Source organism: Cupressus sempervirens, chromosome 3, assembly GCF_028749045.1.
Source record: "Cupressus sempervirens isolate cs-2001-9-10 chromosome 3, ASM2874904v1, whole genome shotgun sequence".
Lineage (NCBI taxonomy): Eukaryota > Viridiplantae > Streptophyta > Pinopsida > Cupressales > Cupressaceae > Cupressus > Cupressus sempervirens.
Genome location: NC_143120.1, coordinates 801,043,941 through 801,058,488, shown reverse-complemented (window position 1 = coordinate 801,058,488; position 14,548 = coordinate 801,043,941).

Sequence of the window (14,548 nt, the reverse complement as noted above, 5' to 3'; positions counted from 1 at the left end):
TTGAGAAAATCAACTCAATCCCCCTTTAAAAGCCCTGAAATGCAATTTTTCACACCTTGCACATCTTGATAGGTGCACTAGGTGCACTTAACAACCAAGAAAAGGTCATTTGGGGTGCAGTTGCGCACCTTCACAGGTGCACACCCTAATAAGGTGCACACATGTGCTACTACACACATTGCATTTGGCTATGTGCAATAGGGGGAGGGAGATTTTGCTAATCTTCAAAAAGTGCGCTAAGGCTGCACACATGCATGTCTTTATGTTTAAGGTTAAAACAATGGTGTACATCTACTCACCATTACCTTAATTTTCTTTTTAGGTGTTTTACATTTGAAAGGTGCATACATGTGCACCTTGGATAGGTGTGCATGTGCGCACCTTTACTTAGGTGTTGTTTTAGTTTGTTTAGGTTTTAAATGTGAGCAAAGGTGCACACATGCGCACCTTGAATAGGTGTACATGTGCACACCTTTGATGACTTAGTTTTGTGTGTGTGTGTGTGTGTGTGTGTGTGTGTAAGTTGGTAGAGTTTGGCGCACCTCTAAAGGTGTTGAGATGCGGTCCCAGGAACTTGAAAGAGATAATGAAGAGAAGAGGAGAGGCATCGCGAGTATTTATAGACTTAGAACGTTGTGCACCTTTGGAGGTGCGCACCTACATGCACAGGTGCACATCTCCAAAGGAGAAAAGCACACAATTGCATACATAGCACACTTGTGCACCTTGGATAGGTGTGCATGTGTGCTAGGTGGCACTAGTGCGCCTTTTGGCACAAAAATCACCTCTCTTACTCAAACCTTCAATTCTGACAACTGGGTTTTCCCAATTAGAGGACAAAAATAGGATCCATACTCCAAGTAGAATCTAAACAATGGCCCATGCCCCAAACAAGGGGTTTGGGAGATAAAAATTTACTAGGGGCTCGCCATTTCTAGGAGAAATGGGGCATGCATTGTGAAACCACAACAGGGTCTTATATGCACTTTTTTCAAAGCATTGCCGATATTTTTTTTTACCTTCCTTCTAAAGCTAATAATGGTTGGCGAACATGGTTGTCCCGCTCTTCCAATAGTTATACTAGATTTCATTCATCATGTTGGCCTTTTTAAACTGCTCCTTTCATCTTTCATTCATAACAATCTTATATATTTTTATGTTCGCAAAAGATAGAATAGAAGTTTTAGTTCTTGTAATTAGTTGCTTGGATTTTTTTCTGTTCTCTTTAATAAAATTAGGTGTTTGGAATTATTAGGTTCGTTCAGCAAATTTGGTAAGGGCAAAATGGGTTGCAGCCACCTGAATTTCTTACTACGAAAGTGTAGAGGATATTGTTCCAAATTGAGCTTGTGCTCTAAGCTAACCATCATAACCAAATCAAAATAAACCATGTTTAGATACTCACCTTTGTGCTAGGTAAAGAATAGCTACTTCATTTTTTTTTTATGGATTCAACACTTATATTTATTTGATTTTCGTTGGAGTCATCTCGGATTTGTTTTGTTTCATTGGGGCTTTGATTTATTTTTATATTGTGAAAACTTTATAAACAATGATACTTATATTGACACATTCAAATTTGGTTTCAAGATAGCGAATTTTAATATTATTTTAATTTGCAAAAAATTTAATTTAAACTATTCTTCACAAAATTATTTTATTAATTTAGAAATTTAAGAAACATGCACTATAATTGATTTGTCTCTCTATTTTATTTATATAATTTAACATTTGGTATAAGATGTTTCACAAAACCATTCAACACTTTCTGCTCTCTTTTAGCAGTTGCCATGTCTCCCCGCTTCTAATGCCTGTAAAAAGCAAAGCAGAGGGTAGTGTGTATTGTTGCTACCTTTAGATTTTAAGCTAATGTTTAATAAATATAGAAATTAAGTTAAAAAATTAATAACTATGTCAAATATTTAATTATTGAATGTTATATTAATTTATGACAAAATTGATCTTGTACATAACATTGGTTGCAAAGAAAGGAGATTATATTATTACTATACTACTAAAGTATACTTTGGTAAGTACTAGCCACTATGTGGCCTCTTGTTTTAAAATGATTACAATTTAAACTATAAATAATAACTAAATTCTTTATTTAAATATTTTTACATAAATTTATACACTTTCTATCTTTTTAATTTTCACTTTTTATTTTTCACTTCCACTTTCATCTATATATTGCACTAGGGTGGAGTCGTTAGACTCTATTTGCAGAGCTCTTGTTCAAATATTTATTATTTTATTCTCTCAACTAATTTTTAAAAAAGAAAATCAAATATTTATTTAGATTCTTTAATTAGTATTTTTTTTCCCCTATATTTGTCCCATATAGATATAGAGTACAATCATAATCCAGTCCAGAGAATTTTGAAAAGAAAGCAACCCCTTGGCTCAAATGTTAGCCTAATTCTACAAGAGGTTTCTTAGTTTCATTAGAATTTTAGATCCAAAAAGTCATTTCCCTATCTTATTCATCCATAAAACAAAAACGAAAGAAAACTCGAAATGAATTTCTCTTACAGTGGAGAGAATAAAATGTCACTTTCCTCGTGACCGTAGACCTTAAAACTCAAATGCTCATTTCACATTTATGTGGATCTCATATTTTTATTAAAACGCATGGTCCCACTAAGTTTTCTTTTGCAATTTCATAAAATTACACCATTTGATAATCTAGAAGTTTCGAAGTCAAATGGAGACATATAAGCCAAAATTTTACAAAATGAGATCAGATTTAGAGTAAAAGAATAAATCCCACTGTACCCTATGACCAACAGCCAACTGTAATTCCATTTTTTATGGTTCACTTTTCTTCTTACTTCATGTTTAAGATTTGACATTGATCTCATAAAGTTCTATACGACACCAATGTTAATGGGGTCTAATTTCTACAACTTTAATTTTTTAAATAGAAATCTTAAATTACTATTAAAACAAATCCAATCTTCTCTACTAAAATATCTCAGTAGATGACAAAATTTATTTATATTCTATCATTTATTTATTACACATGCATCCGATACCTCTAAACAATGGTTAATCCACAAATGAACATTAGAAAAGATAAATAATGATGTATCTAATTAACATTTCTATATTCAACAAATTAAAAGATAATTGATAATTTATCTGATTATCATATTATATTCAACATACAAATATAGCTTATATTATCAAATCTACCTTGAAATTAAAAGGAAAAGCAAAACACATGGGGTCTGCTAACATCATGAATGAGATACAGTTATTAATCAATCGATCATGCCTGAGGTACTAAAATTAATTATAAGATTATCATTTTCAAGCATAAATCGTGTGACAAAGAGCAGATCTAAATGTATTTAAAAATCGGTGTAACATGTGAGGCATCTGATTTATTTTATTAATAAAAAATGAATAGACGCATGAGGAGTCCTCATTTTAAAGGTAGACACTTTAAATGTGAGGTTAACATTGTTATTGTCTTTGTTATTTTTGGCATGGGGATTTTATGTGTTAAGTAGTGATATTTAATTAATATCTTTATGATTTGGGATATTTTCATACTATTTGATGATTAAAAATTGGTGTTTTCACTTTTATTTTTTTCTATTCATGTTAGACATAAAGTGTGTTGCTAAATTACTAATGATATTTATATCTATTAGTTATATTTGTTTTAATGATGTTATATTAAAGTTATGTTAATTGATAACATGTTGACTAATCATGTGTATGTGTTCGTGAACATATATACATAAAAGAGGTCTATTGTTTATATAATAATTAGTTTCTAATGAAATATTAAAATAATAATATATTTGAATTAGATTAGAGTAATAAGGTTTGTCATTTTATATATTAATACTTATACAATTATTATTTTCTAATTAAACAATAAAAATATTAATGTATTTCAAGTAGATTATAGAATGCACATACACACACATATAATTGTTTAGTTTTAAAATCATGAATAACGATTCAAAATATTGTATGAACCTCATGAATGAATAATATGACATCTTTACCCTTCATACAAGCATGTCATAGGAAGATCCACATAACATGTGTAGAGAACATACCCATACTATAATTATCCTCAATTTCATTACCAAAATCATGGGTTATAACATACCTATAAATACAAGCATAAGCATCCTATAATCATAATCAGAAAGAGAAAGATAAGCCATGATCTTAAAAATATTAATGTACCCATCATATGCTCAAGCCATCAAATAACATCATCATCAAGTTCTATAACATCAAAACATCATAGATAGTCCACTACAAACACCAAAGTCTTGAAAATCCTCAACACATAAGCATATATGGAAATGCATGGAAGGTCATCCCAAAACATAAGAAATAACTTCAACTTGTATATCAGATACAAGGCATCAATATCATGATCAAGTGTTAAAAATAAAATCATTGTGAATAGTTCCCCAAAATAGATCCGATAAGTAACTTTACATATACACCTTATCCAATATCACAATCACATATGTAGAAAGGATGGAAGAGTCTTACAACATCATATAGACTTGATCTAGTTGCATATAAGCATAAGGTCAAGGTCACAATACACACTTGGTTGAGCTAGGGTTTCAAAGGTGTTACATCCTCCCCCTAAAATTTGACTTACTCCTAGAAAATGGAAAAGCTAAGATGGAAACACATCACCAAATAGTCTTAACATCATTTAATCAATATTGTAAATATACATGTCTTGGGACTCATACAACAATAAAAGCAATCCTCACAAAGGTAGTTAGACCTAATATCTACATATGTCCACACCAACTCACATTTCTACCCTCTAGTATAAATTTTATTTGACTCAAAATAAAGAATATATGTAAATTTATCTTTTATATGTTATCAAACTATGTTTTATAGTATAAAGAACCATATAAATAAATACCTCATGAAAAAAATTAATCCAATAATGCACTAAGATCTAATTTGCTTTCACATAGTCATCAATTCATTTGCATTCTCCATTACACCAACTAATACAATTCCACTCAACAATACCATCATCTTATTCACTTGAAAGCCAAATAAGTAACTTTAATCACTTAGTTTCCTTAAGACTGAAAATTTTCAAATATCACTTCATTTCTGAGAGACATTCGTGCATGACACAATTTCCATAACTTTCATTTTTTCACTAGTAAAAAACTAAAATCATGGACAAGATTATATATGCATTAACAATTCATATTGCTCCATTATTGATGTAGGAGCATCCTAGGTGTAAGGACAATTTTGTGTCACCTAAGAAAAAAAAATGGCTTTTTCAACAAGGGTGTTTCAGTGCAAAGTTGTTATTTGTGGAAGCTATTTTTATTAAGTTGGTCATTCAAGCTTTGAATGTTCCGATTTCATAGGTAGAGGTTCATCATAGATATATCAACCTGTAAATTGAGTTTCATTGCAATGTCATCTATATTAGTGAAGTTATTGAGGCATGAACATATGTGTTTTGCTTTAATTCCAAAAGTTGGTAAAGAAGAAGTTTAAGATGTACCTATAGACTTTGTAGATTTATTGGATGAGTTTCTAGATATTGTATCCAATAATGTTCCTGATGGATTACAATCAGTGAGAAAGATTAGTCATCAAATAGATTTGATTCCAAGAGTCAATTTTCCAAATAAGGTAGCACACAAAATGACACCAGTAGAAAGTGAATAGTTGAGCAAGCAAGTACAAGAGTTGTTCCAGAAGGGATTGATTTGAGAGAGTATTAGCACCAAAGATTAATGGATAATGGAGGATGTGTATAGATTCTAGGGTAATAAGTAAAATCATAATCAATTGCAAATTTCCCTTTTAGAGACTGGGTGATATTGTGGACTATTTCAATGGATCAATGTATTTCAAAAAGATAGATCTAAAGAGTGGATATCACCAAATCCATATCAAAGAAGGAGATGAATGGAATATTGCCTTCAAGAAAAATAAAGGGTTATATGAGTAGTTAGTTGTACCTTTTTTGTTAATCTCAAATTGGTTTTGACAAGTGAGTATCTATACACTTAAGTCGTTTACTTAGTTCATGCTGAACAAGTAACATGTGTTGAGCACAACATATAAGTTAGAGCATTTTGAGTAATGGTGAGTGTGAAGTCACTCATATGCCAAGTCACTCAAATGTCAAGCAGATAGTATGTGTCAAGTGATTCAGGAGCCAAACAAGCAATGCATGTCCAGTCATTCAGATGTCAAGTGAAAACATTGAAGTCATAGTATGTGTTGAGCACCAGGGACTTTAGATACCGAGTAACACCATTTTTTCATAGTTGTTTGTATTGGCACAAACTACTATGTAAACCATTTTTGGCTGACTTAAGGATTGAATTATGATATTTTGTTGATAAGGATGAATCTTAATTGGGAATCCCTATGTATTACATGCATCCAATTAGGTAAAGGGAAGGTTTACGCGATAATATGGATGAATCATAGTCATTGATTCATACCTAAACCTAAGTCACCTAGGTCTTCTTAAAGAGGACAAACCCTAAAACTTCTAATGAGTGAAAAAGGGAATGAATGAATGATCAAGGAGAGTTTTGCATGCATGAACTAGGACATTCATGGTGACCAAGGTATTATGATTTGAATTGCATTGCAAAATTAGTTAAAAGGAGAATAGAGGAAAGAAACAATAAATAGCAGAGAGACATCTGATCAAGAAGGATCAAGTACACATTAGTATAGAGATGATCTATCATCAATGTTGAGATAATGGGATTTGCACACATTGCATAATATTTTTATATTTTATTATTTTATTTTATTCTGTAATTTTGCACCTTGATGGGCGTGCAACATGTAAAGATTCCCATGGGATATACTTGATGAGTTGTATATTTTTGAGATTATGGGTGTTGCACACATTGCATAATATTGGTATATGGTATTATTTTATTTTATTATGTAATGTTGCACCTAGATTGACGTGCAACATGGAAAGTTTCCATGGGATATACTTGATGAGTTGTACTGTAACATTGTCATAATATTTCATGTAATTATTTAATATTGGGGAAAAGAAATTAAATTTTCAATATTAAATGTGGGGTCAATGGGTTAGGTAGCACATAGTTTATGTAATACGACTTGGTGATTTTGTTAGACTTGCTACTATATAAGCAGCCATAAGGGTAGTTGTTGTGTGACAAGAAGGCAAAAAGGGCAAGAGTCGAGCAGGACAAGGCTTGACAAGTTAGCCAAGGGAACATTTGTGAAGGTTGGAAGTACAACATGGGATGTGTGGATTCATGCTTGTTCACATGGATTGCTCAATTATGGCTATGGCTTTGAAGGCTTCCATGGTTGTATTACAATGGTGTTTTTGTTGAATAATACATGGTGATGGATGCTTTTGGAGGCTAGGTTTTTCCCTCGATGAGGGTTTCTCAAGGTATATCTTGTGTCACATTTCTATGGGTATGTTGTCTATTCTCTTGCATGTAGATTTTAAGTACATATTTATTTTTCAGATCTATTATGGATTATATGAAAATGGTTATAATTCTTTGTTGCAAGTTTCCTTACACCAAAGTGCTCCATCCTAGTACCCATGACAAAACCAAAAGATCCAACATCTCAAACATGAATTATCTCACCTCCTATTATGCCACTGGCATTGGGCATACATAGAAGCCACCCAACCTATCGCATTAGAAGATCATAAAATTGTGTACCAACTAAAATGCCAAGCACAAAAACTTGATCTAAAGGTAATCACATGTATCCATAGTTATCAAAATATCCATAGCCGAAATAGCACCCATAGCAAGTGCCAAACCCATCAAACTATCCATACCTCCAAAGGTATACCAAGTGAATCTCACATCATCAACATATTCAATCTGTAACTTGCAATCACAAGCCTCAAGAGCAATACCTACCACATATATATCAAGAAGCTCCCATTGCAAAAGATAATGTCAAATATATAATCAATCCACTCACAACATCTCAAAGAAGTGAATCCATGTAGTCTCAAGGAAATCCATAATACATAAACCAATAACCTGCAAGAATAGTTGTCATAACCAATCTCCAATGCTCTCCCAAATTCTCCACAACCAACAAAGAAAAGAGATAAAGGAATAACCATGTCATCTCTCACATGACATACATGAGCACAAACTAGTGATCACAATCTCTAACCAATCTCAAATCCAATGTAAGAAAAATTGAACATCTAAGAAGATAGCCAAGACCAAAGAGAAACTATGTAAATCACAACCTGTATCATGTCCTTCTACACATACCTCCAGATGTAAATTGTGCAAGTATGATTTCCTCCATAAAACCCCAACCAAGAAGCCTCAACAACACCAAAACCATACCATATAACTAATCATGGATGTAAGCCTCTCACAAGAAGATCTTGAACTCATAAACCATTCCTAATCCAAGTAATATGCCCAATATAAAACCATCTCCCAAACTCAACTAGGATAACAACACATGCAAAAGGAGATAACCAATGCTAAACCATCTCTCAAATAAACCCTTCAAAACTAACTCATGTACCATAGCTCAAGATTCATATCCATGAAAGAAAAGCATAAACATAATGCACCTGAGAAAAGCAATGGGCTACACCTCTCAAGTAGAAAACCACCGAGTAGACCAAGAGTGGGGAATGAGAATGCTCATCAAGATATCTAGTCTCAAATCAAGACTCATTCAAGAACAATCTCCTCTCAAGTCCATATCAGGTGAATGCCCCTTAGACTCTCTGCTAAAACCAAACAATTGTCCCAACAAATACTTCTCCAATCCAAGTGAAATTGGCATCACCACCATATGTAAGTATCCATGAACACTTGTAACCAATCAATCCATGCTAACTCCAAATGAAATATAGCAATATCATGAAGTATCCAGCTTATGATCAATGTACTCAATATTAAGAAACTAAACCAAGATCAATGTCAAAGTTCCAAACATGGCCTCAAGAACATAAACATGACAACATGATCTTACCATCTCAACCAAAGAGATAACATGCTCCATATGAACATATTATAACATGTCAAAACTATAAACGTGTATCAAAAGTATACCATGACATAATAATGTAACCATCTTTATACCAACGATAACTAGTCAAATGAAAGCATAAACCACACCTTTACCAAGAACCCTGTAAGTCCTCAAGATGCAACCATCTCCACACACCAGGAAGATAACCAAGAACCTCATGGATCTTCAAGATCTAATAATCTTCACACACCATGAAGATAACCAAGTGCACCATGCAAATGTTAAAGATGCTTCTATAGCAACAAGATCTAACAGAAACCTCCAACATTTGTAAACACTCAATAAATATATCGATGCCAAAAAACTCCCACTCAACCATGGTACCAAGTCACCTGTGGCATCATAAAATCCATCTCCTACATGAAGATCCTTAGGTCTACACTCACACAACAAAAGTGTCAGTACCAAGTGAAACCAAGATCTCCAAACCAAGAAGATACAAACCAAACCAGGAACTAATCCTACACTGTGACCTCATCACTATCACAAGCTCCCACTAAACCGTGTATCCAAGCTATCCATGATACATGATGAAAAAACCCATCATTTAACCATAAGAATCAACCAAGGAGTCAAACCATCAAAGAAATCAAAGTGCACATCATGATCTCCTTAAAAGAAACTAAATAACCATGATCCTCAACTAAGAAGATAAACCATCATAACCAAATCAGAAGTCCAAACTAATGAACATCAAGGATGTACCTATATATCCAATCATATCATGCCAAAATCTATGGCACCATGATCACATCCATGAACTTAGCATCTGGCTCTCAATATGTCCAACTCGTTAGCATAAAATAGTCAACCACAATCCTCCACAATGATTGTGCCTAGTAACAACATCTCATCCTTTCTACATGAAGAAAAAACAACAAATCATATAACTTAGGGCATAGAGAACACAAATAAAAACCACCAATATAAATATACATCAATAATGAAAGATCAATGGACAAAGAAAACCCATATCCAAGCTATAAATGCAACCTATAAGTATAGACTGCTTACAACACTACATAACTTATAGACCCAACAAGTCATCATACATATCCAAACCAATATTAATAACCATATCATCATGAGGCCAATCTGAAATATGAATTGAGTATAGAATAACATCAAATCTTAAATCTCCAAAATATATAATGTCATAAACTCATAATGTTATCATAGTCAATATATATCATAAACTATTTAGATTAATATATTACTAAATAAATCATGCCAAAACTGCACCAAATGTGAATCAATATGTAGAGCTCTCCAAAAGCTTTATGTTGACTACTCAAAGTCTAAAATCTAACTCTATATGCCCAAGTTATGCCCTAATCTGTGCTCAAAATAAATAGCATTTGACTTTTGGGCTCTTAAAACCTAACAAAATCAAAATCATAGAACTAAACCTACACCAAGTTATAGTGCTCTAAATTAGCTTTCCAATGCATGTAAGAAGTCTAAAATCTGATATCTTGAGAGAAAGTTATGGCCATTTTACTAAGACAATCTTTTTACCATTTTCACTACGATTTTTTTTTATGAAAATTTAGACGAGATTAAATTTGATAGCTAGCATGGGTCAAAACTAAAAAACTCTTTCATTTCCTCTAAACATGGCCAAACTAGGGCATATTATATATCAAAATTTATGGAAATGTCAACTCGGATCCAATGGTGAGGTCTATTTTTACCCAGGAGGTCATTTCTGCAAGCTCCCCTTAAAACCCTCATTTAAATGAAACATCCAAAATAAAAAAATTATCTAACAATTTCACATGGACAAGATCTACCAATATCCCATCATAATAGCAAACACAAAACCCTCAGATCTGCAATAAAAAAATTCATATATCTTGCCCTTTCTTTTATCCTCTCATGCATTCCCATGGATTGAAATCTAGGGTTACAATAATAAAACCATAGCTCTGATACCACTTGTAAGGAAACTTGCAACAAACAATATAATTCTTTCCACATGACCCATAATATATCTAAAATAAATATGCAATAAAAATCCACATGCAAGAGAAGAGACAACATACCCAAAAAAATTGTGACACAAGATATACCTTAAGAAACCCTCATTGAGGGAAAAACTCAGCCTCCAAAAGCATCCATCACCATGTATTATTTAGAAAAAACACCATTGCAATACAACCATGGAAGCCTTCAATGTCATAGCCACAACCAAGCAATCCATGTGAAAAAGCATGAATCCACACATCCCATGCCATGCTTCCAACCTTCACAAATGCTCCCTTGGCTAACCTATAAAGCCTTGTCTCGCTCAACTCTTACCTTTTTTCCCTTCTATCTTCTCACATCAATAACTACCCTTGTGGTTGCTTATATAGCAGCAAGTCTCACAAACCACCAAGTGGTATTACATAAACCATGTGTTAAAACTATGTGCTACCTAACCCATTGACCCCACATTTAATATTGGACATTTAATTCATTTCCCCAATATTAAATAATTACATGCAGTATTATCACAATATTACAATACAACTCATCAAGTATATCCCATGGGAATCTTTACGTGTTGCACGTCCATCTAGGTGCAACATTACATAATAAATTAAAATAATACAATATAAAAATATTATGCAATGTGTGCAACAATCAAGAAACAAAGTGCTAAATCGCAGGATCATTGCCAAAATATTCTAATAGGTGAATTAGCTAAATCTCTTAACAGAGTAGTCCTAACAGGTTGTATTGAAATCCTTTAACAAGGTACTCACATAATTGTAAGTTGAAGTCCTTTAACTAGGCACACTTCTAATAGGGTGTTGAAATCCTTTAACAAGGTAAGACCTAACAGTCTTTGTAAGCCTTTAACAGGGCATACCTTTCACAGAGTAGATCATGTTTCATGATCAAACATTGTAACCTTCATTAGATATACTTTATTACTACAATAGTGAAGATTTGTGGGTGTCATCCCCACCCCAGTTTTACCTTCTCATTGGAGGGTTTCTGGGTAATCATATATTGTGTCATATATGTGTGAATTCTTGCTTATTTACATACTTTAGATTAATAACTTTACATGGTATTTCAGTTTACTTATCAAATATGTGAGATGTGTGGTGAATGTTTGATGGGTAAAATTTTAAATAATGAATTCACTAACCCCTCCCCCCCCCCCCCCAACAATTAGTCTACAAGTTGGGAAAATTTATTGAGAACCAAAAAATTGAAATACAACTCATTCTACATCAGCTAAATGGAGCAAGAGAAGATCTAAAGGAATCATTGAGAAGAGGGAAGGAAATTTCTATTGAGGAGAATGACACACAATACCAAGAGATGGACACTACTATGCTATTTGCAAATGGAAACTTCAATGAATTTGATGTAGCAGTTATAGATCTAATGGAGAAGAATAGAACCCTAGCTGAAGAGATCAAAAATCTTAAGATAGATCAAGAATCACAAGCCATATCACTATGTGAGGTGACTGAACAAAAAAAAGAAAGCTATAGAATACAAAGTCATGATTGAGGATGAAAAAAGAGTTTTGACCACCAAATTGGAAGAAAAATCATTAGAAGTAAATAGGATTGCTCACATGCAATTTGAAACAATGAATTAAGGCATGATTGCTAATCATGAATTAAATAGTAAAGACATTGAGATAACAACACTGAAATAGCAGAACTAATAGTTGAGCAATGATCTGAAAAGGGAAAAGGAGTTTGTTGAAAGTATCAATAAACCAAATGAAGCCATCAAGTACTCTAAACAATTGATGAGATCTCCTAGACCTAACAATGATACATCTAAACTAGGATACACTAGTACTGAAGAAGGAGAATTGTCCAAAAGTGTTGAAGAAAGAAGTAACAAAGGTAAGAACTCAAAACCTACTTGTCATAATTGTGGTAAGAAAGGACATACCACTAAAGTGTGCAAGAACAAGATTGCAACTTAGAATGTTAAGTAGAAGAGCATGGGTCACTACCACAAGTGCAACAAACAAGTTCATCAGGCACATGAATGTAGAACCAAGACCATGCACACTAAAAAATTTGAAGGATATTGTTATAACTATTAGAAGTATGGACATAGAACTTTTGAGTGCAAATCCAAACCCAAGTGGTCATCAAACAAGAAAACAAAGGTAAAGAACAATGGCAACTCTTATAATTGGGATTATAATACAAGGTATAGTTGTCACTACTATCAAGAGTATGGACATGTTCCTGAGAACTGTATTATAACACACTTCAGGAGTGATTACAAAAGGTGGTTGAGTTAAACCACATGTTTTAACTATTTGAAGACTGGTCACATCAGCTAATATTGTCCAACAAGGTCAAAGGCACTAGGTTTTGAGTTCAACAATGGCAAAGGAAAGGTAGATATTGAAAATGTCAAAGATGAGATGAACAAGACATGGAAGAGAAAGGAAACTTGCAGCACATCAAGTGTAGATAGGATCGCCTCACCCAATGAGTCAGGTGAACACACCTCATCAAACTAAGTAATCAAGAGGTATGTGGGATAGATATTTAAAAGATTCACCATACATCAATTCCAAGGATCTAGCTCTAAAAAGAAATGCAAAGTGTTACTAGAAGTTAAAAAAATATCTTTAAGTTTTGTCAATTTTTCATGTTACTGTCAAGCATGAAAAGTCTCTTATGATTGCCAAGTAAAATGTTAGTGGATGTTGAGCTAACAAAATTGGTTAGTCTGAGGCCGAGCTTGTAATGGTTGTTGAGCGAATACAAAGACATGTGGATGTCAAGTGAGCCTAAAATCTATTGATGTTGAGCTTACAAATGTGTAAGCAATTAGCATTAATTGTAGTATGTTAAGGGCTATTTGATCAAATTATGCTCATTTAAAATCATTTGAATTCAAGAAAGAACACAAAGAGATAAAGGTGATCTAGAGAATTTAATCTGAGCATTTGCAAGAGATTTGAATTGTTGTTCAACACCATTTCATCAGGATTTATAAGGTATTTACCATGTGTCAAGCTATGTAGTTTTAAATTTCACAAACCCTAGATATATGTAATGGTGGTTGGTTCTTCTAAAGTAAAAGGTGTAGAGGGAAAAGAGGTTTTAAATGTTTATTTAATTAGTAATAAGATCAAACAACCTATTTTCAAGGCTATTTCAGATATAGCGTACAAGAAGGATCCCTCTAGTACATTGTCTATGATACCACCATGAGTCTTAAGGATTCAAGATGTCAAGAATTATTGCACTTGCAAGATTGGAAGCATAGGTGACATGGAAATTAGAGAATAATATGGGAGATTATGTGAAAATGGAGTGTGGAAGGAAGAATACAATATTTTTGAGAAAAAAGGGTTACGTCATGCCGTAGATTTTCCAAATGTTTTCAAAAGTGAGTGGATTAAGATTGTCTTAAGTAGAATTCATAATAGCCCAATATGGTTAGAGAATGGGCCAATTAAAATTGAAAAGAAAATTTTTCATAAGGTAATAGG